The sequence below is a fragment of the Elgaria multicarinata genome, chromosome 10 (genome assembly GCF_023053635.1).
Source record: "Elgaria multicarinata webbii isolate HBS135686 ecotype San Diego chromosome 10, rElgMul1.1.pri, whole genome shotgun sequence".
Lineage (NCBI taxonomy): Eukaryota > Metazoa > Chordata > Lepidosauria > Squamata > Anguidae > Elgaria > Elgaria multicarinata.
The window spans coordinates 34,522,579-34,546,914 of record NC_086180.1 but is presented as its reverse complement, the minus strand read 5'-3'; positions in this window follow the sequence as shown (position 1 = coordinate 34,546,914).

Sequence of the window (24,336 nt, the reverse complement as noted above, 5' to 3'; positions counted from 1 at the left end):
TAGAAGCTTAAGACATGCTCTCTGGTCTCAAGGAGGAAAGTCTAATTGCATTTTTATTTTGGGGGTAGGGGGACTGAAGGCTTTGAAGATTAACTTCCCTTCCCTAACTTCTGAATTATTTCAGTTCCAGTACAATCTAAAAGTTGCATGGCAAGAAACCTGAACTAAGCAGAGCAGAACATTCCTATAAGAGTATCTACTGTGCCTCAGAGAATTTGTTTGTGTATCAGATTGTGAGTGATTTCATACTTATTCAAGGCTCACTGCCACAGACTCCTCAGAAAGCAAATCAAATTGTAAAATTCAGAAAATGCCAAGGTTGGCTAGCATCGTGGCTCAGCACAAATAGCAACAGATTCAGACATACCTGGGAAATGGTGCGGCTGATAGTGCAGGGCACTGACCAAAACGGAAAGTGTTGAGCAGCAATAAATCGAAGCAGTAATACAATACACACACACACACACACACACGTATATATGAACTTCCATCTCTCAGTTCCAGCGCTATTTATTTTTAAAATGTATAACCTTGCCCTTCATGCACAAGGGATTCCAGAGCAGTGTACATGACATATTAAAAACAAAACAAATCCGACATAATAACAATAGAATTACAAGATAAGAGGCATGAGAGCTATTCAAACAGCAAACAAATGACTCAATTGTTGTTGTTTTAAATTAATAACTGTTTAAATGCCTGAGCAAAAAGAAATGTTCAGATTTGGCACTGAAAAGAAAGCAAGATCAGTGGCAATAATGTCTCCCTCAGGAGCATTCCAAAGTCAGGGTCCCACCACTGAGAAGGCTCTCACTTTTGTAAACCCATTATGTATTTCTCCCACTGATGGTACCCAGAGAAGAGCCTCCCCTCAAGATCTTAATATATGGGCAGAACAACTGAGGAAGAGGTGCTCCTCAAGATAATAATTCTGACCACTTTATTTATTTAATTCATATCCTGCCTTTCAGCCAAAGATTGGCGCTCAAGACGGCTAAGAAGAAAATCCAGATTAAAAATAAAATATTAATTAAAACCTGACATGAAAACAAATAAGCTAACAATGCAATGGAAAGCACAACAAAAAATTAAATACACAGCATCAACCAATTAAAAAAAATATCTTCAGCAATAGAGCAATTTATATGCCAACAGCCTTCCTGAATAAAAAATGTCTTTGCTTGCTGGTGAAAGTACAGTAGAGCGGATGGGAGCCTAATTTCCCTCAGCAAAGACCTACCTTGCAAGAGTGTTGTAAGGATATCAGACTTGCAGTAAGAAGCTTCTGAAAAATGGTTCCTTGCCTTGAAGAGAATGAGAGAAGAGCTTAGGCCATGTGGGAAGAGCCTACGGTGGCTTTTCCAAATACCCATGTTGCCCCACTTTTTTGGAGTGGTAATGCTGGCATGGGAAGGAGCTGCTAAAATTCTTCCTCTGCAGCCTGGAGATGCTTATATTATAAGCATGAGAAGAAGCCACCTTCTAGTGGCTGAAGTACTCTGCAAACATATTATGAAATGGGGATGTAATAGCCATTCTATAGATTACATACAATATCATCATAGATTCTGAGCATCATTTCACTGCCTTTGCCAATTAATGAATTTGTCAGAACCATTTATACAAAGCTCACAAACTCTGTCCTGTGATCAATCTTTAGCCATTTGCTAGTTGTTGGGAAACTAGTAAATTGTCCTTCGTCATTCAGATTGTCTTGTTACTCATGAAATTATTTCATTTTGTTTAGCTCAACTGGATGTCATGACATTGATTTTTCATTGCACTAAAATTCTACATATAAATAGATTTCCCCCTGAGCAGCTGTCATGCTAGTTTAATATTGGTTCCATTAGGGAAAAATTAATATTTCTAGCACTCAAAGAAAACAAACAAACCTACTACAAGTAAATAAGAGAAATGGATGCATAACCAGGGTTCTAAATTGTGTGGGATGCACCCATGACTACATACAGGAAGTTTCCCATTTCAGATTCTATGCCAAATACAGTGAAAGTGAGGGAGTGGGATCAGTAACTGGTTAGAGAACAGAAAGCAGAGAGTAGGAATAAATGGTCAATTCTCCCAATGGAGGGAGGTAAATAATGGGGTTCCACAGGGATCGGTATTGGGACCAATTCTTTTCAACTTGTTCATAAATGATCTGGAATTAGGAGTGAGCAGTGAAGTGGCCAAATTATTTAAGGCTGTTACAACACAAAGGGATTGTGAAGAGCTCCAAATGGATCTCTCCAAGCTAGGAGAGTGGGTATCCAAATGGCAGATGCAGTTCAATGTAAGGAAGTGTAAGGTGATACACGTTGGGACAAAACACCCTGACTTCAAGTATAACCTAATGGGATCTGAGCTGGCGGTGACCGAACAAGAAAGAGATCTTGGGGTTGTGATGGGCAGCTGGATGAAAATGTCCACTCAGTGCGCGGCCGCTGTAAAGAAGGCAAACTCCATGTTAGGTATTATAAGAAAAGGAATTGAGAATAAAATGGCCAGTATCATACTTCCCTTATACAAATCTGTGGTGTGACCACACTTAGACTACTGTGTACTGTTCTGGTCAACACACCTAAAAAAGGATATCATAGAGCTGGAAAAAGTGCAGATAGATAAGGGCAACTAAAATGATGAAGGGGCTGGAGCATCTCCCTATGGGGGAAGGTTACATCAACTTGGATTGTTTAGCTTTGAAAAAAGGAGGCTAAGGGGAGGCATGATAGAGGTGTACAAAATTATGTATGGTATGGAGAATGTGGATAGGGAGACATTTTTCTCCCTCTCTCAAAATACTAGAACCGGGGTCATCCCATGAAGCTGATTGGTGGGAATTTCAAGACAAATAAAAGGAAGTACTTCTTCACACTGGGCATAGTTAAATTATGGGACTCACTACCACAAGAGGTAGTGATGGCCACCAATTTGGATGGCTTTAAAGGGGGGTTGGATAAATTCCTGGAGGTGAAGGGTATCAATGGTTACTAGCCCTGATGGTTGGGTGCTATCTCCAGTATTCGAGGCAGTAACCCTGTGTGCACCAGTTGCTGGGGAACATGGGTGTGAGGGTGCTGTTGCACCATGTCTTGCCTTGTTGGCCCCTGGCTGATGGCAGATTGGCCAATGTGTGAACAGAGTGCTGGACTAGATGGAGCCTTGGTCTGATCCAACATGGCAATTCTTATGTTCTTATGATTTTGGGGGTGTGGATCAAGCAAACTGGATTAAATGTTCATTTCTTGCTTTACAGTGGAGGCTGGTGGATCTGATGTCAGTGTGGTGGTGTATCCACTTTTTGCCTCCAGGTTTAAGTCAGAACTCTGAAGAGGCTATCCAAGGTGCTTTGGAGAGCGTCTTTATAGTTCCAAGTGGTTCTAACTGAAACCCGGAGCGGATTCACCATCCCACTGGCATTGGAGCCACTAGCCTCTACTCATGCCTCTCAGCATTCCCTGACATTGACCCTGTTCAGATGACCTGCTAAGCCATGGTGGTTAAGCATTTTGAGCTAAATGTTATGGTTTAGCATGTTGTGTGAACCATGTCTTAGCATGTATGTGAACCTTTTCTAAACATGGTGGCAGCCCTTTAAGGTCTGAAGCTAAGATTATTCCCAGTGTTGCTGCCTGAAAGCTTTTTAATGGGTGATGCCAAGGATTGAATTTTGGGCTTTTTACCTGCCAGGCATGTGCTGTACCCCTGTAATAATAATGATAACAACAACAACAACAACAACAACAACAACAACAACAAATTTCTTACCTGCCTCTCCATTTTGATCAAGGCGAGGAACAACAGCAAGTATAAATACATTAAATACTGATTAAAAACAGTATACATTTTTAAAATTTCCTAAAATAATTATGCATGGTATGGAGAATGTGGATAGGGAGACATTTTTCTCCCTCTCTCAAAATATTAGAACAGTTTTGACAACTGTTGGGCCCCATGACACACTCCATATACAGTTTTCAAACCATTTTCAAAGTGTTTTATCCTGCTTGGTGTAGATCTGATCCTAGAGTTCCCAATGGATGAAGCCAAGTATCAACAATTCTTCAGGAAGCTGCCATGAAGATGTGTCATTAGCCATAAGAGCAGAGAATAATGCCCGCTCAGTATTTTAAGTCCACGATCTCAGGGCCCAAATAATTATTCCAAATGCAAATTAAAATATTATTATTTATTAATTCACATTTCTATACTGCCCAAAGCTCTTGACTATTGAGCAATATATTATCAGGCCTTACTTTTTGTACAATTGCACAGATAACTGTTGTTTTTATGTTTTTAAATTTTGTATACTTTTAATGTTTACTGTTTTTAACTTTTGTAAACCGCTCAGAGAGCTTTGGCTATGGTTCTTTATATAAATGTAACAAATAAATAAATAAATAAATAAGCATAATATCTCTTGTAGACGTCCATGGGCAATATCCTATTTGATACGACCATTTACTATTTGATGTAAATGTTCCAGCGTAAGTGACCTTTAGTGCAATCCGAATAGCGTTTGCTGGTGTGACAGGTTTCCCAGGGAAAACTGTCATGCTCACAAACACTGTTGATGTTGTGCTACAGGTCACTTATGCTAATGTAATGTACTTTTCATTAGCAGTGGTGTTAAACAGGATACTGACCAATGTTTGCCTTGGATGTTTTATTTATTTATTTAAAAAACAGAACATTAACCATTTGTCCAATGTAAACAAAATAAATTATCTAGATTGACGGCAAAGATGCATTGGGTGGATGCGGGGGAGGGAATCATAAAAAGCAGCTATTTGGGCTCTTTGTTTAAAAGCACACAGCAATTCTTGTTGCATAATGTTTAGACTGTTTATGTTACATTAAAGGCTGAAACAGTATGAACTGCCTCAAACTATATTTTTTCCATCTCATTTGAGGTTCACTCATTACTGGCAAAAGGAAATGGCTGTTTCATATCACAGATGGAAATTAATTATTTAACTCCGGGTTTGCTTTTATTTGCTGATATATTTTGTCCTCTATTTTTCTTTTTTTAGGCATATAATTACATTACCTAGCTCTACAGGAGCATGATAACGTAAGTAAGGGAAAGGCTCCCTATTTATAATGTTAAATATTGCTTTTGCATATCACCAACAATTCTACTTTAAATGGATAAATAAATAAATAAATAAATAAATAAATAAATAGCACAATACATGTGGTATGCTCTGTTCTCATCTCTGATGAGACCCCATGGCCTTCCAGTACATAGGAACTAACCACACATAACATGCAAATAACTAGAGCTGCAATCCTATACCCACTTTCCTGGAACAGAAGTAAGCTCCATCGAACTCAATTAGAATTACACTGGAGTAGACATCCATAGGATTGCGTGGTCAGTCCCAATTAGGGATGGGACAAGTATCTGGAAAATGGGATATTGGGAGCTGCTAGAAAAGTTACAACCCATTTCTAGTATAATCTAGACACACCCACCCACTAGGCCCTTTTCTGACAGCTTCCTCTCCTTTGCAAGCAAAGGAGGAAAACACAGGGTGGGAGTGACGATCAGCAGAGGGGGGCAGCCAGGCTCACAAGTTGACAAGTTGGTTGTGTCTTATTGACCATCCAGCTGCAGAAGATGAAAAGGAATAATCTACTGCTGGAATCAAGGGCACTGTAGTTTCCTAAAATTAGATCCTTGGTCTGGATAGATAACTAAGGTCCCTCATTAAGGACCATTTCTAGGGGGCCTAGATATATGATCTCATTTATGCCAAATCATATTTTTAGGAACATAGGAAACGGCCTTATACTGAGTTAGGCCATTGTTCCCTCTAGCCCAGTATTGTTGACACTGACTGCACAGCTTTGGGAGCGTGTTTTTCCTGTCCTACCTGGAGATGCTGGAGATTGAACCTGGGACCTTCTGCATGCAAAGCAGATGTTGTACAAACTCTCAGTTTCTTATTTATTTATGGATCAACAGAATTATTGGGACATGACTCCTGAGGATACCTTTTCACACAAACAAAGCCTTAAGATAGACATAGGCATAATCTACACCAAGCAGGATATTGCACTGTGAAAGGCAGGAGCCACACTACAGCTTTATAGCGGTATTGAAGTGCATTGACAACTGTTGGGGCCCATTGTCACATACCACAGACCGCTTTCATAGTGCTATATCCTGATTGGTGTAGATAAGGCCACAGTGGACACCTGATGAGGAGACACTCCCCCAGTTTTACAATCATATTTTGGAGTGGCCCAGTCCTTATTTTGGACTGCAATATTGTCCATATCTTCATTTTTCATGGGGGGAACCAAGTAGAGCACTGTAGAGTGCTTTTCATCTGGGTGTACTGCCAGGGGCCATATACCACGCTAGAGTTCCTCATGGGGTGCAATCAACTAGAGGCATCTTCCTATAATTTGGACTGGCTCAAAGCTTATTGGGGAAGGGGCTGAGCTGTTCACAATTCCTGATTTAGCCTGAGTCTGCAAATAAGGAACAACAACTATAGCCATGTCAATTTCTGGCAGCACGACAGGCTCCTACTTAGAGTAGGCAGGGTCTGCAGTGAAAAGGCATGTTTTTCTTCCCTCCCGTGGGATAGTTCACTGCTTCCCTATCACTCTGTGCAGCCAAGTGCTGACAAGCGACTTTATATGTACTGACACCAGGCACATCTAGCTATCTGAAAGAAAATTAAATCTCTCATGGAGAAAGGAAGCACTATCAGTTAAGCTTGCAATCAGCTGTAACAGTGCCAGGCACTGTCATTAGTAAGACCTGTTCCCCCCCTTTCTTTCTAGTTTTAGAATTGCTCAGTATCTATCCAGACGTAAGGATTATGCAGGGCAGCTGCTGATGTATTTGCCTATCTTCTCTTTCTCTTATACACACATAAACATAAATACACCGACAGACAGACAGACAGACAGACACACACACACAAAGAGAAAGTCATTAGCAGGTTTTGCCTAATGCTTCCAGCAAGGAAGATAACAACAATGGTCAAACTGTTCCAACCGTTTACTTATTGCCAACTGTACCATTGAAATAATATTTTAAACCCTGGTCTTTTAATATTTAACGGAGTCATGCTGCATTTGGCAATAGCAGGTAGGAAAAGGTGTCCATTTTTGTTTATTTCCTGAAAGATAATGGATTAAAAACAAATGTTCTCTGATTATGACTGAAAGCTGATGTAATACCCCTTTCTACACTTTTACTGCATGTACGAGCCTTTCTACACAAGTCATTTATGGTTCACTCATGATTCCTCACTCATGGTAGTTTGAGCATGCTTCATATAACATTATCATTGTCCAAAGCTGTTTGCAACGATTTCTGTGGCTTTTTAAAAATTGATTAAAAAATATATATCTGGAAATGACGGAACGAAGCTCTAGTGTAGTTCCACAATTATGCTATACAACAGCATCACCTAGAGGTTATGTAGTGGAACATATAGAAAGACAGAACTGCCCTCCCCACACCCAAAAGCACGTGTAAAGGATCCAATCTTAATACAACTAAGAATCCAGAAGCTGAAGTGGCGGGTTAAAAGCTTCATGTAGAAAAGCCTGGATTTCCAGTGAGAACATATACAAGTCAAGACATATAACAACTCAATTGTAGAAAACAGACAGAGAATACGGATATTCACAAGCATACTTTTGCAAAAAGCTATGGATAATTCCATGTGCTAATGAAGAAATATAGAAAGCACATCCTAGGCACAGTTATATACATGCCAATCCATCAGCAAGGTTGTCTTCCCACCCACAGGACTATTCTAGTCATGACTGGGCTGTTTCAAACCTTAGCAGAGGTATATCTTATTCCCCAGAGGTGGGAAACCGTTTTTCTGTTGATGGCCGCATTCCCTTGGGGTAATCTGTCAGTGGGGCTGGAACCAATGTTGATGGCCAGAGGGAAAATGGGTGGGGCCATTTTATTTATTTCTCACCCCTCTGTCTTACCTTGTTCCTCCCCTTCCAGTAGGCTGCCAGGGAAGGGACAGATCACTCCTGAGGGCTACATAAAATTAGGAACACAGGTTTCCCAGCCCCGCACCCAAACTCTGTGTAATCTCTTGCACAGGCATGACCATTGCAATAAAACCTACCAACCACTGTGAGACTGTTGTATGATAACGATGAAGTTGCCTTCAAGGAAAGCATAATCACAGTCTGGAATATAACAAAAGAAGGTTCATCTTTCTTAAACGATTAGGATGGCCATGGGATGGATCTTTATGGAAGCTAAGTGGTTGAAGTTGGTTTCTTGAGACCAAGATCTTTCTGGGATGTTTGGAAGGAGAATGTCATTAGAGTTAGGAGAAGATGGATGTATCAGCTTTGTGGTCCACCAGAAGCAGCTTTGGGGTCCACCAGAAACAGCTGTGTGAGCAAAATCTTGGGGTGCAAGGTACCTCTCTCTGGGCATGAGATATGGGGCCACTGCAGTAAGGGAGGAGTGCATATATTGCTTGCCTCCACTCATGCTCTTGGTACACAAACCAAATATTACAAAATGCATTAGTCTCCAGTGATTGTCCCAATGAAGGAAGCCCTGCTCAGCTAGCACTGCTCCAGAATCTCACACCACTTGTGGAAGCATGTATGGGAGGACAGGGGTGAGCAATTTGTTAGCCTCCAACTCCCATAGCCAAAGGTGAAGAATAATGAGAACTGTAGGTCAAAAGATCTGGAGAGCAACAAGCTGTCCACCCCTGCATGATAAACTTGGAAGTCTTTGCAGAATAGTGCTATTGGGCTACTTTCCTTCATCTTGTGGTTCTTTGGATCCAAAGCATAGCATTGCTGTTTTTCAATTCATGGGAAGGCGAATGCATCCTTCTCTCCTTTGTCTCTCATTACAACTTTGAACTGGAATCCTTTTTAAACTAACATATGAGAGGTGAAAGGATGGATGAAGAGAGGGAATGAGCATTTGTATCTGCACAAGAAACTGAACTATGTAAAGGATATATGCACAGACACAAGAATATAAACGCCAGTAACTGAAGCTTTGCTGACCTGCCAAACAAGCATCATAACGAACCAAAAACTTTTAACATTCAGCATTAGTGGAGTTGTTTAAAATGCACAATAGCCAATAATGTCTGATTCACAGCAATTGCTTCTTAGCTGGTGGTTGAGCTCTTGGCCTTAATTTTCCTTCCTGGAACAATGCTGCCAAGAAAGAACATAACAGATGCTAAATACGCACATGTTTCACACATTTGCTTGAATTTGTTCGTTATTTGACTTCCTCTGGGATAAAAGGAACATTGTCAATATGATAATGGTGGAATAAACATTTTGGCCACTTTAAGCAATCTTTTTGAATGCCAGATAAATTCAGAATGCGCGTTTCAGCAAAAGAATCACCAGACCATCAGTTGAAGCCTTCATTATAGTTATTCATAATCTTTGTAATAAAGTCTGTGTCAGCATTTCCATTCTAAATGTTCTTTTAGAAAGTATGATCTTGCCATTTTAAAAATTAAAGTAGCTGGATATAAGGACTGGGGAGCAAACACATCCCATCTGATTTACATGATTCTAATATCAGTCGTGCCTCAGAAAGCCAGTGCGGTTTAGTGGTTAGACTGGATTGAGCCACTGGATGTCCTTGCGCCAATTGCTCTCTGACAGCCTCACCTACTTTGCAGGGTTGTTGTCAGGATAAAAATAGGCAAGAGTATCATGTACGCTGTTTGAGCTCCTTGGAGGTAAAGTTAGGGTGACCGTATGAAAAGGAGGACAGGGCTCCTGTATCTTTAACATTTGCACAGAAAAGGGAATTTCAGCAGGTGTCATTTGTATGCAATTCCTTCTTCATCATAACAGTTTAAACTGCTTTGGAGCCCTGCCCTCTTGACTAGATATAAAAAGGGCAGTGTTCCTGCAGCTTTAACTGTTGTGATGAGGAGGGGATTTCCCCAGGTTCTGCATATATACAAATGACTCCTACTAAAACTCCCTTTTCTATACAACTGGAGCCCTCTCCTCCTTTTCATATGGTCACCCCAGGTAAAGTGGAAATCCAATCCATAAATTAAGTATAGAAACACACAATTTATTGTTCTGAATATGCATGTGAAGCATTACCATCATAAAAAATAAGGATTAATAGTACTTCTACTAGAGGGTGGGTTATAAATCTTGTTGGTTGCAATCCTTTACACACTTACCTGGGAATAAGGTCTATTGAAAGTAATGAGATTTACTTTTGAGTAAGCATGTATACAATTGTGCTGTTAAAACATAGTGCTATATTTAATAATTACATAAACAGATTCTTTTTCTATTGTAAGGAATTGTGACTTAAACACGCTCATTATCTCTCTCTCCCTCCCTCTGCCCCCCCTCTCTGTGAATTTCTGTGAGTGTATAAATACATATATAAGCATCGGTTTGGAAATAATGTCCACATTTTTCACTTGTAAAATAAGGAAACAATATTTTTGTCTCCAGTCCACAAAATATTATTTCCAGAGTACACATGGCTCCAAAACACAACAAAATACATTTTAAAGGCTTATTTTAGGATAAAACATGTTTACAAATGTGTGTTTTCAGAGAAAATATGTTTAGAAATGCATATGTTGTGAGAAAAAAATGTGTTCAGAAAAAGTATTTAAATACAATTTTTGGTGCACATTTTTTTAAAAAAATACTAATTATGGATTATTGTGGAAATGGGATGGAACAGGGTTCAAAATGAACATATGTAAAAGTGATACAGATTGGAAATTGACTTATTCATCCATTTCTACCCATCTTACTACTTAAAGACATTAAAAAATTACCTATTTACCTGCCCAGGCACATGTTGTGTCATTCAAACCTGGGCAGTACGCCTTGTTGAAAGGGAAAACAACCTTCAAATGACCCAACAATGGGCCATGGGTTACTTGAGGGTTGCTTCCCTTTCCAAAAAGGCATGCCGCCCAGGTTTGGATGATGCAACACACTGCACTCAGGTGGGTTATTAGGTGAATCGCAACCAGCACGTGCTGGAGATTAAACGTACTACTGTGGAAATATTGCCTGTGCATGATTCAGCAACACACAAATGGTTTGCATCCAATGAAATTATATTTTCACAAGTGGACGTTCTTTCCCTCTTCCTATCATGCCTGAAGGGTGACCATAGGAAAAGGAGTATAGGGCTTCTGTATCTTTAACATTTGCATAGAAAAAGGAATATCAGCAGGTCTTATTTGTATGCATGCAGAACCTAGTAAAATTCCCTCTTCATCATAACAGTTAAAGCTGCAGGAGCCCTGCCCTCTTGATACAAAAAGGGCAGTGTTCCTGCAGCTTTAACTGTTGTGATGAGGAGGGGATTTCCCCAGGTTCTGCATATATACAAATCACTCTTGTTGAAATTCCCTTTTCTATACAACTGGTAAAGATAAAGGAACCCAGTCCTCCTTTCCATATGGTCACCCTACTAAATATCCTGACTTATGTTTTTACTTTGAGAGAGCATCTGCCTAGCATCATTATCAGTGACTTTGTTGATTGTGGAGGTTGGTTAGAAAAATAAATAAAAAAACATAATTTGAGAATCGGTAATGATCATACATAATTTGAGAATCGGTAATGATCAACATAGGAACAGAGGAAGCTGCCTTCTTCTGAGTCACCCTCCTTCTTGCATGGTACTGGCCCTAGACCAGTATTGTCAACACGGACTGGCAGAGGTTCTCCAGGGTTACAGGAAGGATTTTTCTTTGCCCTACCTGGAGCTACTGGGGACGGAACCTAAGAACTTCTGCATGTAAAGGATGTGTTCTACACCCTCTCCCCATCTCCTGCTTTACGAGTAGCTTTGATATTTATTTACAGCTTCTGTCACCCTTTACAGGAGGCTGGCAAAGGTAGTAAATAAAGATCAAGAAGTGTTTGGCACTAGGGAATAAAGATATTAATGTTGTGCTTGCAGTGTTTTTGCTACACTTGTGGTATTGTGAATCTTTCAAAAATATGCATTGTTCCCTTTATATCTTATATATTCTATATTATATGCAATAGAAGAATAACAGTGGATACTTTCCACTAGTAAATATAGTTCTGAGAAGTGACAGATGGGCCCCGCTGCTATCTTTTACACGCCTCTGGAGTGTCGTAAAGAAGAAGCCCTTTTTATTATGCAGCCAATGGATTTCATTCTGCCTTGTAATTTATTTTCATTCACCGATTATAACATCCCAACTACTTTGGAAAAGACTAAAAGGTCCTTCAGACGGGGTGGTGGTGGTGGTGGTGAATCACTTTCCCTTATCTTGGCTCTGCTTCCTGCTTCTCTTCTGCATTTGCAATGAGCTGTAATTAAATGAGGAAGAGAGCAGCAACAATGTGGCTTGTACAGCTCACTACAGGTGAATAGGACAGTGCCCTCTAGTGGGCATTTTATAGTGCAACTTTGCCTGCACAGGGCAGGAAAACCTGACAATTATTGATATATCCCAGAAAAGTCATTTTTATGATATTTAATTTTTAGTTCTAAAACTAGAAAATGGAGCAGGAGATGCACAGGAGGCTGACAGTGTCATGAGACTGACTTGCGAACATGTGTGAGTGGCCTGTCAGGTGACCTTATGAAAAGGAGGACAGGGCTCCTTTATCTTTAACAGTTGTATAGAAAAGGGATCACCCTAGTTTAAAGAAGCCTTAAATTTGCAGCACAATTGTTAACCTGTTTACTCAGAAGTAATCCTTACCTAGTAGGATTTACTTCCAGGTAATCATACCTAGGATTGCAGCCTCAATTAGGTTGTTAGTAATCTCGTGTGTGTGTGTGACTCCTGAATTAAATAGACTCTGCGTCATCTCATATGTAGATCCTGCAGACCTCCATACCTAAGGCTGCAATCCTAAATACATGTATCTGAGTAAGACATTGAACTAAGTGAGAATTACTTCTGAGTAAACATGCTTGCAGTAAACCTTATGTAGCAGATTGTAAATTGTGTGGAAAGACTTAAATGGTGGCTGCTATGGCTGCAAAGTAACTTGGGGGGAGTTCATCTTTCTCTGGTCACTCAAGTGATTTCTTTCTCTTCGATGTAGGCTGGCCATGAGTCTTCTTTTATAGACAACAGTTCTCTTTTTGAAAAGCTGCCAGAGGAACGTCTGCTGTTGGAATGCATCCAATTCCAGTTTAAAGATAAAGAGCTGTTGCCCATCAACAATTACCACGTGGACAGCAAACTAAACAGGCAGGTCACCGTCTTCTGCACTATGGTGACACTTATTTAAATTATAACCATTCTTGCTAAATTTGTATCTATACGTAATATAAATTGGGTTATGCTTGAACAGTCAATATTCAGTGGGTGGGCACTGTGGCTTATCATGTCATTTTTAGGGTTGTGGGTGCTTTGTTAATGACACCAACAACTTACCCTCGCCAGATTTGGGTGACACAATAAGCCATGGTGACCGCTAGATGGGGCTTAAATATGCAAAATGGCCACTGGGATGACCCTCAACCTATCATGGCTTAGATTAGCCATGGTGCACTGAGGTATGCTATCATGGAGAATATTCTGAGCATAATCTGAGAAGCAGATTAATCTGAGGAAAACATAGCTGATTTAAACTTGAGAACATTTTTTTGCCCCTACAATTAATTTGTTTCTCCCTCAAGTTGCTTATCAATGTGAACAAATGTGGGCTGACTTCTATGTTCTTCCCAATCCCAAATATTAATAGAGTTATTGAATTTTTTTCATGAAAAGATGTCCAAAATAGAGGTAGCACTCTGGGAGATTGCTTGTCATCTCATCTGCCTGATCACTAAGAAACTGCCATATGGTGTCACTGATCTGTTCTTCCCCCAGATCCAGGAAATAGGATTTAATGGCAGGTCATGAGAAGAGTAGCCATTTGACAGCAGGGAAGATAGAGAGCCACTGAAGCCGTTGCTAGACTTACCTGGTGATCCGTGTGGGAGGAGGGACGAGCCCACACTACAAGTAGTACGGGCCGTCACCCCAGTCTACATGTCAGACGCGACGGGCTACAGGAAAGCCCCGTCGCGTCCACCATTTTTTCTTTTACTTAAAGGGCTGGGTGTGCAGGAGCGCACCAGTGACAAAGGTAAGTGGTTTTCCCCCCTCAAAAAAAGGGTTCCCCGCTCCCCCCGATTTCCCCAATTTCTGCTTCCCCCCACGATCTCTGCTTTCCCCCTGCGATCTCCCCACCCCCAATCTCCCCCCTGCCCCAATGGGCCCAGCGCTCCTGTGGAGCACTGCGCCCCATCCGCCGCTTTTCCCGGCTACTCCTGAGTAATTGCAGTAGCCGGGAAAAGTGGTGGACTGGTCTACACGCCCGTGGTCTCGGGCTCAGCCCAAGAGTGCGGGAAATACTGGGCCACAAGCGGTTCTGGTTACCCCGGGCCAAGGGAGGGTTGATCCCTGCCTGACCCCGGGATCCCCTGTGCATCATCTAGACACACAGCACACAAAAAGAAGACTCACGTACCCATGGGGGTGGTAGAATGGGACGGAGGCTAAACCCTGGTCTAGCAACAGCCTGAGTGTTTCTATGGCTGAAAAGTATCTGGAACTTCATGCCAAGCACTTCAAAGCATTCCTTGAGTTTCTCATTTTTAAGGGTGCTCCAGGAGAGTTCAGCACAATATTTATGAACAAGAGTCTCTGCATTGTACTTGATCTTTAAACAGGAAAGTCCAGCAGCATTGTGGAGTGCAGAGCAATAACAGTTGGCCCTGACAAGAGAACGTTTGGGTGTTTTATGAACAAGAGACTTCTTTGCTCCAAAATTTACAGCAGCATTGTCTGCTGGATAAGCAACTACATTTTCAATACATAACCCAAGATCATTTAAAATCTCTCATTGCGTTCCCTCGTTCACTCACCGTTTTGCTTGTCTTCCAAGTGAAATGGGACCAGATTTACAGAGGGAGGATGCTGAGACCTCTAGCCTCCTCCAACCTGGATCTCTCAAGATGTTTATTAGATTGTAAGCCTATGCGGCAGGGTCTTGCTATTTACTGTTTTACTCTGTACAGCACCATGTACATTGATGGTGCTATATAAATAAATAATAATAATAATAATACAAGTCTTATAATCTCTGACCATTAACCATGCTGGCTACGAGTCAAAGGCCAAAACATCTGGATGTTAGGCAAGGCTGAGCTAGATTACTTAGAAGGAGAAAACCTTATGGTGAAAATAATTAGTCAGGCCCCATGGCCTTCAGCTTCTGATGACTCCTTTTGACATGCAAAGCCATAACAATAAATAAGGGAAAACTTACACTTCTTTTTTTGCTCACAGGTGGTTCTCTACAGAAAACTGCCTTCCTTTTGGACAGAAATGTTCAGTAGCATTCAGGCTTCCTTATGCTTTGTTCTTCCTTTACAAAGAAACTAGTACTACTTTTGTGTGATGCCCCAAATATATCCTTTACAATATAATCCTCAGTTAGTCTCTCAAATAAGCAAGGACATCTCTGTTATATTAAAGTAATAACTGTAGAAACATAATTAAGTAATTTATACTATGAAGTGGATGTAATTATTCACATGGATTTACATTTGATTTTCCTATTTTGGAGTTCTAAGCAAATGATTATGCATTATTAATTGTAATTTATAGAATGTATTATTATTATTATTATTATTATTATTATTATTATTATTAACATTTATATACTGCCCCATAGCCAAAGCTCTCCGTGCAGTTTACAAAGATTTAAACACTAAACATTAAAATACAATATACAAAATTTAAAACCATAAAAAGCAGAAAAACAGATTACTTACAATATCCATTTAAAACAATTATTATATCCGTATTCTCATTAATACTGCTGTTGGTCCTCTATTCCTTGTGATGGACAATTCCTAAGTGTTTGGGTATTAACTTCTAGGCATTTGCCCAATGCCATGGTCATGAATTTGAACCTTGGGACATAGCATACTTGATGGAGATAAGCACCGCCATTCCTTAAAATCAATTCCAATCCAATTTTATTTTAATAAAGGAAGGTTATTTTTATACCAGATGGGCTGCAATTTAAGCTGCTTGGTCTGCAAGGACATTGGCCCTATCTGTTATTGTCGTGTAGGGTCGAAAGCAGAAACTCTCCTACTGTGAAGAAAAATACAACTTCCACTAACTGTTTTTCCTGTGCTCAAAAATAGTTTATGGAATATCTCTGCTCCCAGCAGCTTAAATCTTGACAAATGATTAAAAAAAAAAAAAAAGATGTCATAGAGAAAGAGCAATTTCGGTTCATTCCTACCACCAATTCTTGCAGCTAAGCAATAGCTTTCCCAACTTAGGGACCTCTCTGGTGATGTTGTGACACACTTGTACATAAAAACAGCGAAGTCATTGTTTAGATTGGGGGATTCTGTGGACACCATGCAGTCTAACTCAGAGATTCTTGGATTTTGTCACAAGAATGTTAGTCACAAGACGTTTCTGTTCTTTTTTAAAAAAATTGGTGTACACTGATGCCATTTATTAATTTAGTTCAAAACATTTCTTGGCCGCTTTTCAGCCAGAAGTCCTCACTAGGTGGCTTACAACAATAAAACACATAAAAACAGTTAAGATATTAAAAACAGTAAAAACAAAACCACAATAAAATAGCAATTAAAACCAATAAACTCCACCATCAACAACAATAGCAGCAACAACAGTAGATTCATGAGAAGGCCATGGCAAAATAAAATGTTTTCAAGGCCTTCTTAAAAGCCTGCAAGGACCTCTAATGGGAGTTTGTTCCAAAGGTGTGGGGCCACTGCAGAGAAGGCTGTCTCCCATGTGGACACCCACCTAATTGCCCTCATGGGTGGTCAAATGAGAAAGGCCTCTCTTTCTGGTCTTAACGTGAGGACAGGCTGATATAGGTGAAGGCGGTCCTTCAATTAACTTGGTCCTAAACCATTTAGGGCTTTAAAAGGTCAAAACCAGCAGTTTGCACTGGACTCTTGATGTGGAGCAGTTTATAAATTCTATAATAAATAACAAGTAAAATAACAAGAAAAACTTTATTTTCTTCAACAGATTTGCTGTTGAAGAAAAACAGCAAATCTTCTCAAATGGCACAATCCAGGAATCCCCTCCCCAAAGTGTTGGTTTCCCCCATTCCTGGTATCTAGAGAACATACTAACGCTGCTCTGTGGGACAATATTTGTAGGACAATATTTTGGAATATACAAAATCTACTTCATACTGAAGCAGACTACTTTCCCATCTTGCCTGGTGTTGTTTAATCTGACTGACAGCTGCTCCCAGGATCTTTCACCTGCTATTCAATTCTTTTAGCTGGAACAGCCAAGCGTTGAACTGGGGAACTTTTGCATGCAAGTCATGTTCACTTCTACTGAGTCGCAGTCCTTCTCCATGGCTGTCAAGAATAAGGAGGGGTAAGGCAAGAACTTGCATCTCCTGTAGAAACTGCTCACATTTTTTTCAGGAAGTCCAATTCTGACAAGCTGACCACTGGACTCGGTGAAGGTCAGGTCTGATTCAGAGGAGATCTTCTTGTTATCTGGATTTTGTTTCTTGCTAACAGTGGAGAGCTCTAAGATGCATGTTTCAGAGGCCTCAGTTCATATTGCTGCACTCAATTTATTGAGTAACCTAATGTGATCTCTTCCATAGCACCTGTTCACCTATGCAAGTTGGTCTCATTCTAACATCCTTGGGTAGGGGATCATGTGGTGAAATGTTTTTCAGTAAAGTGTTTAGGAGAAAAGTGGAGAAGTGCTTTTAGGTTTGCAGCCTAAAAGTGCTATATAAAAGGATAGGTTTGTTCTCATAGCAAGCCACTTAATTCCCTTAAGAAGCCATTTAAATAGTCGTAATATTAAGCATTAAACATAGCCATATTAAAGGCTATAAACACAAATCATGGCAGAGTTCTGGGTAGTTTTAGTAAACTCTTTCCTGCTTCTTACGTGGTACACCATATAGCTGGAGTCAGTGATACCTTGGAGCCAAAAATACTCAGTATTTTCCAATCTGACTATTAAAGCCTCTGGCTTGTCTTCAGATAACAGCGCTGTCAGTACAACCAACTTCGGTTCAAGGGAAATTGCGGCAACAGTCTAAAATTGGTTTCCATTTAAAAACCCATTCCTTGGTGATGACAGCACAAATGGCATTATTCATTTTCATTCTTAATTCAACAGAACCTCATTTTGTGAACTGCCAGAGAATTTCCACAGTGCCTCATTAACATGTGGAAAACTGGGTGGGGTGGGGTGGGGTGGGGTGGGGGTTTCCCTCTAAGCAGGCTTTTCTGCTGTTTGGGCAATAGATGGCTAGCAAAAAGTGGAGTGAAGTTCAAAACAGCTGTGTGGCTGAAGGGACGCTCGGGTGCTGGATGACAGAGGCATGAAGTATTTATGATAGGTATAATGCAATGCAACCGTGTTAGCCTAGATGTCCAGCTGGGAAACAGATCTACAAATGGTGCAGGAGTTGGAAGACTGGCACAAGTTCTGGGAGACCGATCCAATCCACTCCTTGTGTGCCAATATGAAAGAGTGGTCATGCAAAAGCATATCTAGAAGGTGACCCTCTTCCCTTTCCCTAACTTTTAAATATGGACAGAAATGGCATCAAAGGTAGGTACAGTTGGGCACTTGCCAAGAGTCAACACCCCTGCAGGGGCCCACTGATAAAGGGCCCCTGATAAGGGACCAATGATAAGAGCCTTCCTCTCCACCCTTGAAACTTAATTGTTGACCTGTCTCTTACTCTGCCCCAGTAATGGTAGTGGTGATGAGAAGGAGGAGCAGCAGATGCCACTACCTATTTGCGCACTAGCTCTTTAGTTGTCAAGCAAGCAGCAGCAATGATGAGAAAGAGGAGGGGGATCAATAGCAGCTGGTGACAATGGTGGTGAAAAGGTGGAGTCACTGAGGAAGGGGATCCATTGAGGGTGTTTTTCTCACGGGCCCTCAAAAACCTGGATTTCCAAGGACCCTCAAAACCTGATTCGACTTGGAGGCCAATTCAAAGCTTCCAAATTGGCCCGATTCAATTTGGGGTGCTTTGGCACCACTCCAACCCACTTTGGATTCAGTTCTGAATATGAAGCAGGCCTGGAGGGGATCTACACTAGTAGATGAAACATTGTTTTTACAGTAATTGAATGTTTTGTTTTTTGAACAATTTAAAACATAGCAGTTTTAAAAACGTTTACTTACCTTTCTCTTTCCGTGGGAATGCATTCCTTTTGGCCACACTAAGAAAAGAAATCCGTTTGTTCTCCCCCCCCCCCCAGGCTGCCAATTTCCCCTCCTACTTCCTCTTCTTTCCAAGAATCCCCCACTTACAAACCTGTCTCTTACTCTGCCCCAGTAATGGTAGTGGTGATGAGAAGGAGGAGCAGCAGATGCCACTACCTATTTGCGCACTAGCTCTTTAGTTGTCAAGCAAGCAGCAGCAATGATGAGAAAGAGGAGGGGGATCAATAGCAGCTGGTGACAATGGTGGTGAAAAGGTGGAGTCACTGAGGAAGGGGATCCATTGAGGGTGTTTTTCTCACGGGCCCTCAAAAACCTGGATTTCCAAGGACCCTCAAAACCTGATTCGACTTGGAGGCCAATTCAAAGCTTCCAAATTGGCCCGATTCAATTTGGGGTGCTTTGGCACCACTCCAACCCACTTTGGATTCAGTTCTGAATATGAAGCAGGCCTGGAGGGGATCTACACTAGTAGATGAAACATTGTTTTTACAGTAATTGAATGTTTTGTTTTTTGAACAATTTAAAACATAGCAGTTTTAAAAACGTTTACTTACCTTTCTCTTTCCGTGGGAATGCATTCCTTTTGGCCACACTAAGAAAAGAAATCCGTTTGTTCTCCCCCCCCCCCCCAGGCTGCCAATTTCCCCTCCTACTTCCTCTTCTTTCCAAGAATCCCCCACTTACAAACGATCCTGCAGTCTCCCAAAAGTGAAACTAAAAGTGTCTGCAAAAAAAGAGGCTTGAAAGAAAAAAACAGCTGCAACTTTGGGCGCAGAAATTACATAAACATGCCCGCAGAAATGTGATTGGCTAATTAGGAACTACAGGAAACCCATTTAATACTATGAAATCAGCCACATCAAATAGAATTACTTATTTCAGAGAAGTTCAAAATAAAAACCAGAGAACAGACAACAATAAAACGTTACAAACTGAACGTCATGTGGCGAAATACTACCAAACGTACACTTAAAAATGGTAAGACACATTCTAACTTGACTAGTGTAGATCCCCTCCTGGTGTTGTGGTTTCCTGGGCATGATGCCAAACGTGAGTCCATAGGACTCCCCTTCCTGAGGTACAGACCACACTCCTAGGTTATAGCACTCCGCTGTATTGACTAAACACCTTGACTTGTAATTTGGTTGTTTTAATATTCTAGTAAATTGTTGTGTTAAGCCTAAAGTGTCTGGTGTGTCACTCACCCCATGTCTGCAGCCTAAACCACACATTATTGGGAAGGGGAAGAGGTAAAGGTAAAGAAAGGAAGGCAGGACTTTTAAAGAGGCAAAAGATCCTGAAGGAGTTGCTCAGGTGGTCCAGGTCATAGAAGGAACCCTGACAGCTGGGTTGATTGAATATAAATATCTCCATCTCACAATATCCATCCTTGTCAGGCCAATGCCAGAACAGTTTGCAGCATTTTTCAGTGGGCGCTTAGCTAATCTTTGATACAAGTGGCTGTCTAATAGCATCGAATCCAGCCTTCATGTGAGAGATGAATGAAGGGTGTTCTGATAAAAGCAGCTGAGGTGGAAGGGAGAGGAAAGCTGTCAGATTTTCCTCTTCGAAGGGCCGAGGCCTCAACTGCGTAGCTCCAGGGACTTCAGTAAAGCTGCACCATCATCATCCCTTAAAGCTTATGCTACTGCTGCAAACTGTTTGTTGCCTTCCTTGTGACCTACATTAAGATCCCTGCTTGTTTTTAGCCAAATGGAAGGAAATGGAATAGGTGTAGGAAAATTAAATTGGGAAATAGCCAAGTGTTCACTCTCTTCAAAGGAATTTTCATTATTATTATTATTATTATTATTATTATTATTATTATTATTATTAATAGTAATAATAATAATTTGTTCCCTTTTACAATGGAGGATTAGGGCAAGAGCAGTGAACTCATTTCTAGATGGACCGTAAAGTGCTTTAGAATTCACGTTTTCAGATGTGGGTGACTACTTGATGGACCTATCACATCACCCGACTCTTGCGCCAGTGTCGATGGCACCATAAAACTGAAAGAAGGATTTGTGTTGGGAAAAAATGCTATTATTAGATGCTATTTTTGGAGAGGAAAAGAGGAATGATAGCTCCACTCCTGGCAAAGAAGCTGCTCTATAAAATAAACCATCTGCATTGCATGCAAATACATCCCCTTGCTTTGGGGCTATTCGTTATTCTTTAGGACAAACCCCTGTCTTTTTTCAACGGGTGAGGGGTGAAGGTGGGGCTCACGAACGCAGAATCTAATCATATTGGAGCTTCTGCACTAGTTTTCACTTAGTGCTGATCTCAAGTTACCTGCTTTTACAGATGTTATTTATTTGATTTTTCTCCCTACCCATTTTGGAAAAGCTCATTATGCTTGCGATGTTTTATGTGCAGATGATTCAGCTTTTGAAGTGACACAATTCAGTTGAGGCTTTCTCATAGTTACTTCTGGATAGGGGGATGAATGAACCTGTCAATTTCAGTTTCTCTTGGTTATTCATTTTTCCAAGCTTGAATTAGGTTCATCCCAAAATTTAAGAATTTTCCCAATCTTAAATTCGGCTTGTCCAAACATTTAAGGTTTTTTTTTTTTTTTGGAGGGGGGAGGGGTTAAAGTTCACATGAAAATCTGCATGCATTTTTGTGTGTGCATTTCTCCTAATGCATAGGTTTTTGTATGCAATTTTGACTAACATCCACACTTTTGCAAGCAATTTTCCTAATACAATACATTTTTACCATTATTGTCACAAATATATGCATTTGTGTGTGCCTGTTCCCTTAATCTAAGCATGTCTGTATGTACTGTTTGATTGGAGAACTCCATTGTTGATTTCAGAGAAGTGCTAATTTCAGAGGATCATTGAATTTGAGTTCGGATATTGGTTTGAAAGTGCAAAATTGTGTAATTTGGCATTCAAATGCAAGCCAAATGAATTTCTGCCCCATTCCTACCTCTAGGGGCATGGGGACTTCTGTGTCCTCACACTGAAGAAGTGCTCACTTGGAGGTGTCACTTGTAGAAATGGCTGTCTCCACGCAGGGGCTATCAATGAAACTGATGTGATTTGTGTGATCACAATGGTTTTTTTTAAAAATCACTCAAATGATGGTGGCCATATGGAGGTGTTGGTTGATATAAATTAGGGGTGTGCACGGACCCCCCGCTCCGCTTCACTTCCAGATCCGCGATTTGCGGATCGGGCCACTCCGCCCCGCCCCCCGCTCCGCCTATGTGCACTCCGCTCCGCTCGGGGCTCCGGATCCGGATCGGAGCTCCGTTTCCCACCCCCATAGGCTTGCATTAAGCTAAAAAAGTATACAACTTTTTTTCTGTGAAAGTTAGAAACCTCAAGTTTGGCACCATGACACCTCATGGAGGTATACACACGCATGCCAAGACTCAAGCCAATCCCATCATCCCTTGATTTTTGGGGAATTTATGAAAACCGGGCACCCCATTAACACCCCTTTCCATAGCTCCGTCAATTTGCATGTTAAAAATCTCAAACTCACCACCATGATAGCTTATCCAGGGGTGCACATGCACGCCAAGACTCAAGGCAGTCCCATCATCCCCTGTTTTTTGGGGAATTTATGAAAATCGGGCACCCCATTCACACCCCTTTCCATAGCTCCGTCAATGTGCATGTTAAAAATCTCAAACTCGCCACCATGATAGCTTGTTCAGGGATACATATGCACGCCAAGACTCAAGGCAGTCCCATCATCCCCTGATTTTTGGGGAATTTATGAAAACTGGGCACCCCATTCACACCCCTTTCCATAGCTCCGTCAATTTGCACGTTAAAAATCTCAAACTCGCCACCATGATAGCTTGTCCAGGGATACATACGCACGCTGAGACTCAAGGCAGTCCCATCATCCCCTGATTTTTGGGGAATTTATGAAAACCGGGCACCCCATTCACACCCCTTTCCATAGCTCCGTCAATTTGCACGTTAAAAATCTCAAACTCACCACCATGATAGCTTGTCCAGGGATACATACGCACGCTGAGACTCAAGGCAGTCCCATCATCCCCTGATTTTTGGGGAATTTATGAAAACCGGGCACCCCATTCACACCCCTTTCCATAGCTCCGTCAATTTGCATGTTAAAAATCTCAAACTCGCCACCATGAAAGCTTATCCAGGGGTACATACGCACGCCAAGACTCAAGGCAGTCCCAGCGGCAGAGCCCGGTAAAGGACCAAGGGAGAGGGGGACCTTATCTGCCTCCGTCCGTGGTCCGTCGCCGTCTTCAATTGAGCCCGCGGTTCCACCAGGAAGTCTGGGCTGCAAGCGGCCCAGGTTTCCTGGTGGAACCGCGGGCTCAATTGAAGACGCCGACGGACCGCGGACGGAGGCAGGTAAGGGAGAGGAGGGCGGGGAGGGGGTTACTGGGCCCTGCCGCCATCGCGGCAGGGCCCGGTAAACCCCACTTACCTTTCCGGCGGAGCTCCGGATCGAGGCGAAGGATCCGCCTTCACCTCGATCCTCTTCGCCACGCTCCGCCAGCCCCCCAATCCCCTTCGCCTCCGCCTTAAGGGCAGGCGAAGCCCCCCACTCCGCTTCTGCTTCTCCGGTCCGATTAGAAGCGGAGCTCATCCCTAATATAAATGGTGTTTCAGCAGTAGCACATTTCCAGGACAGATCACATGGGGGCCGCTGGGCATATGACACAATGTTTCATTGGGAAAAATAGCAATGCATACATATACAGCAGGGCTAATATCCACCAATCACAACAATCCTATACAGCGGGAGTGGGCAACATACATTCTGGGGCCTGCATGTGCTCACCTGGCCTTTTCTGTACCTCCCCACTGCTGAGCAACTGGTGAAAAAAGTTTCCTGTTAAAAGCAGAAATCCACAGTTTGCTGCCCAAATTAGGTGATATGGCAATGCTTTCAGCGATGGCAGAAGAGTGGCTGCCAGTGGGATCTGGGAGGGATAATGTGTCCAACAACCCCTGCTATTGGACATGGTGGGATTTATTGCTCGGTAAACATGCATAGGATTACACTGTAACTTTTAAAAATGCTTCCACAAATAGCGATTTAGCTTTAAATGGTGGGGTTCTTTATCTTT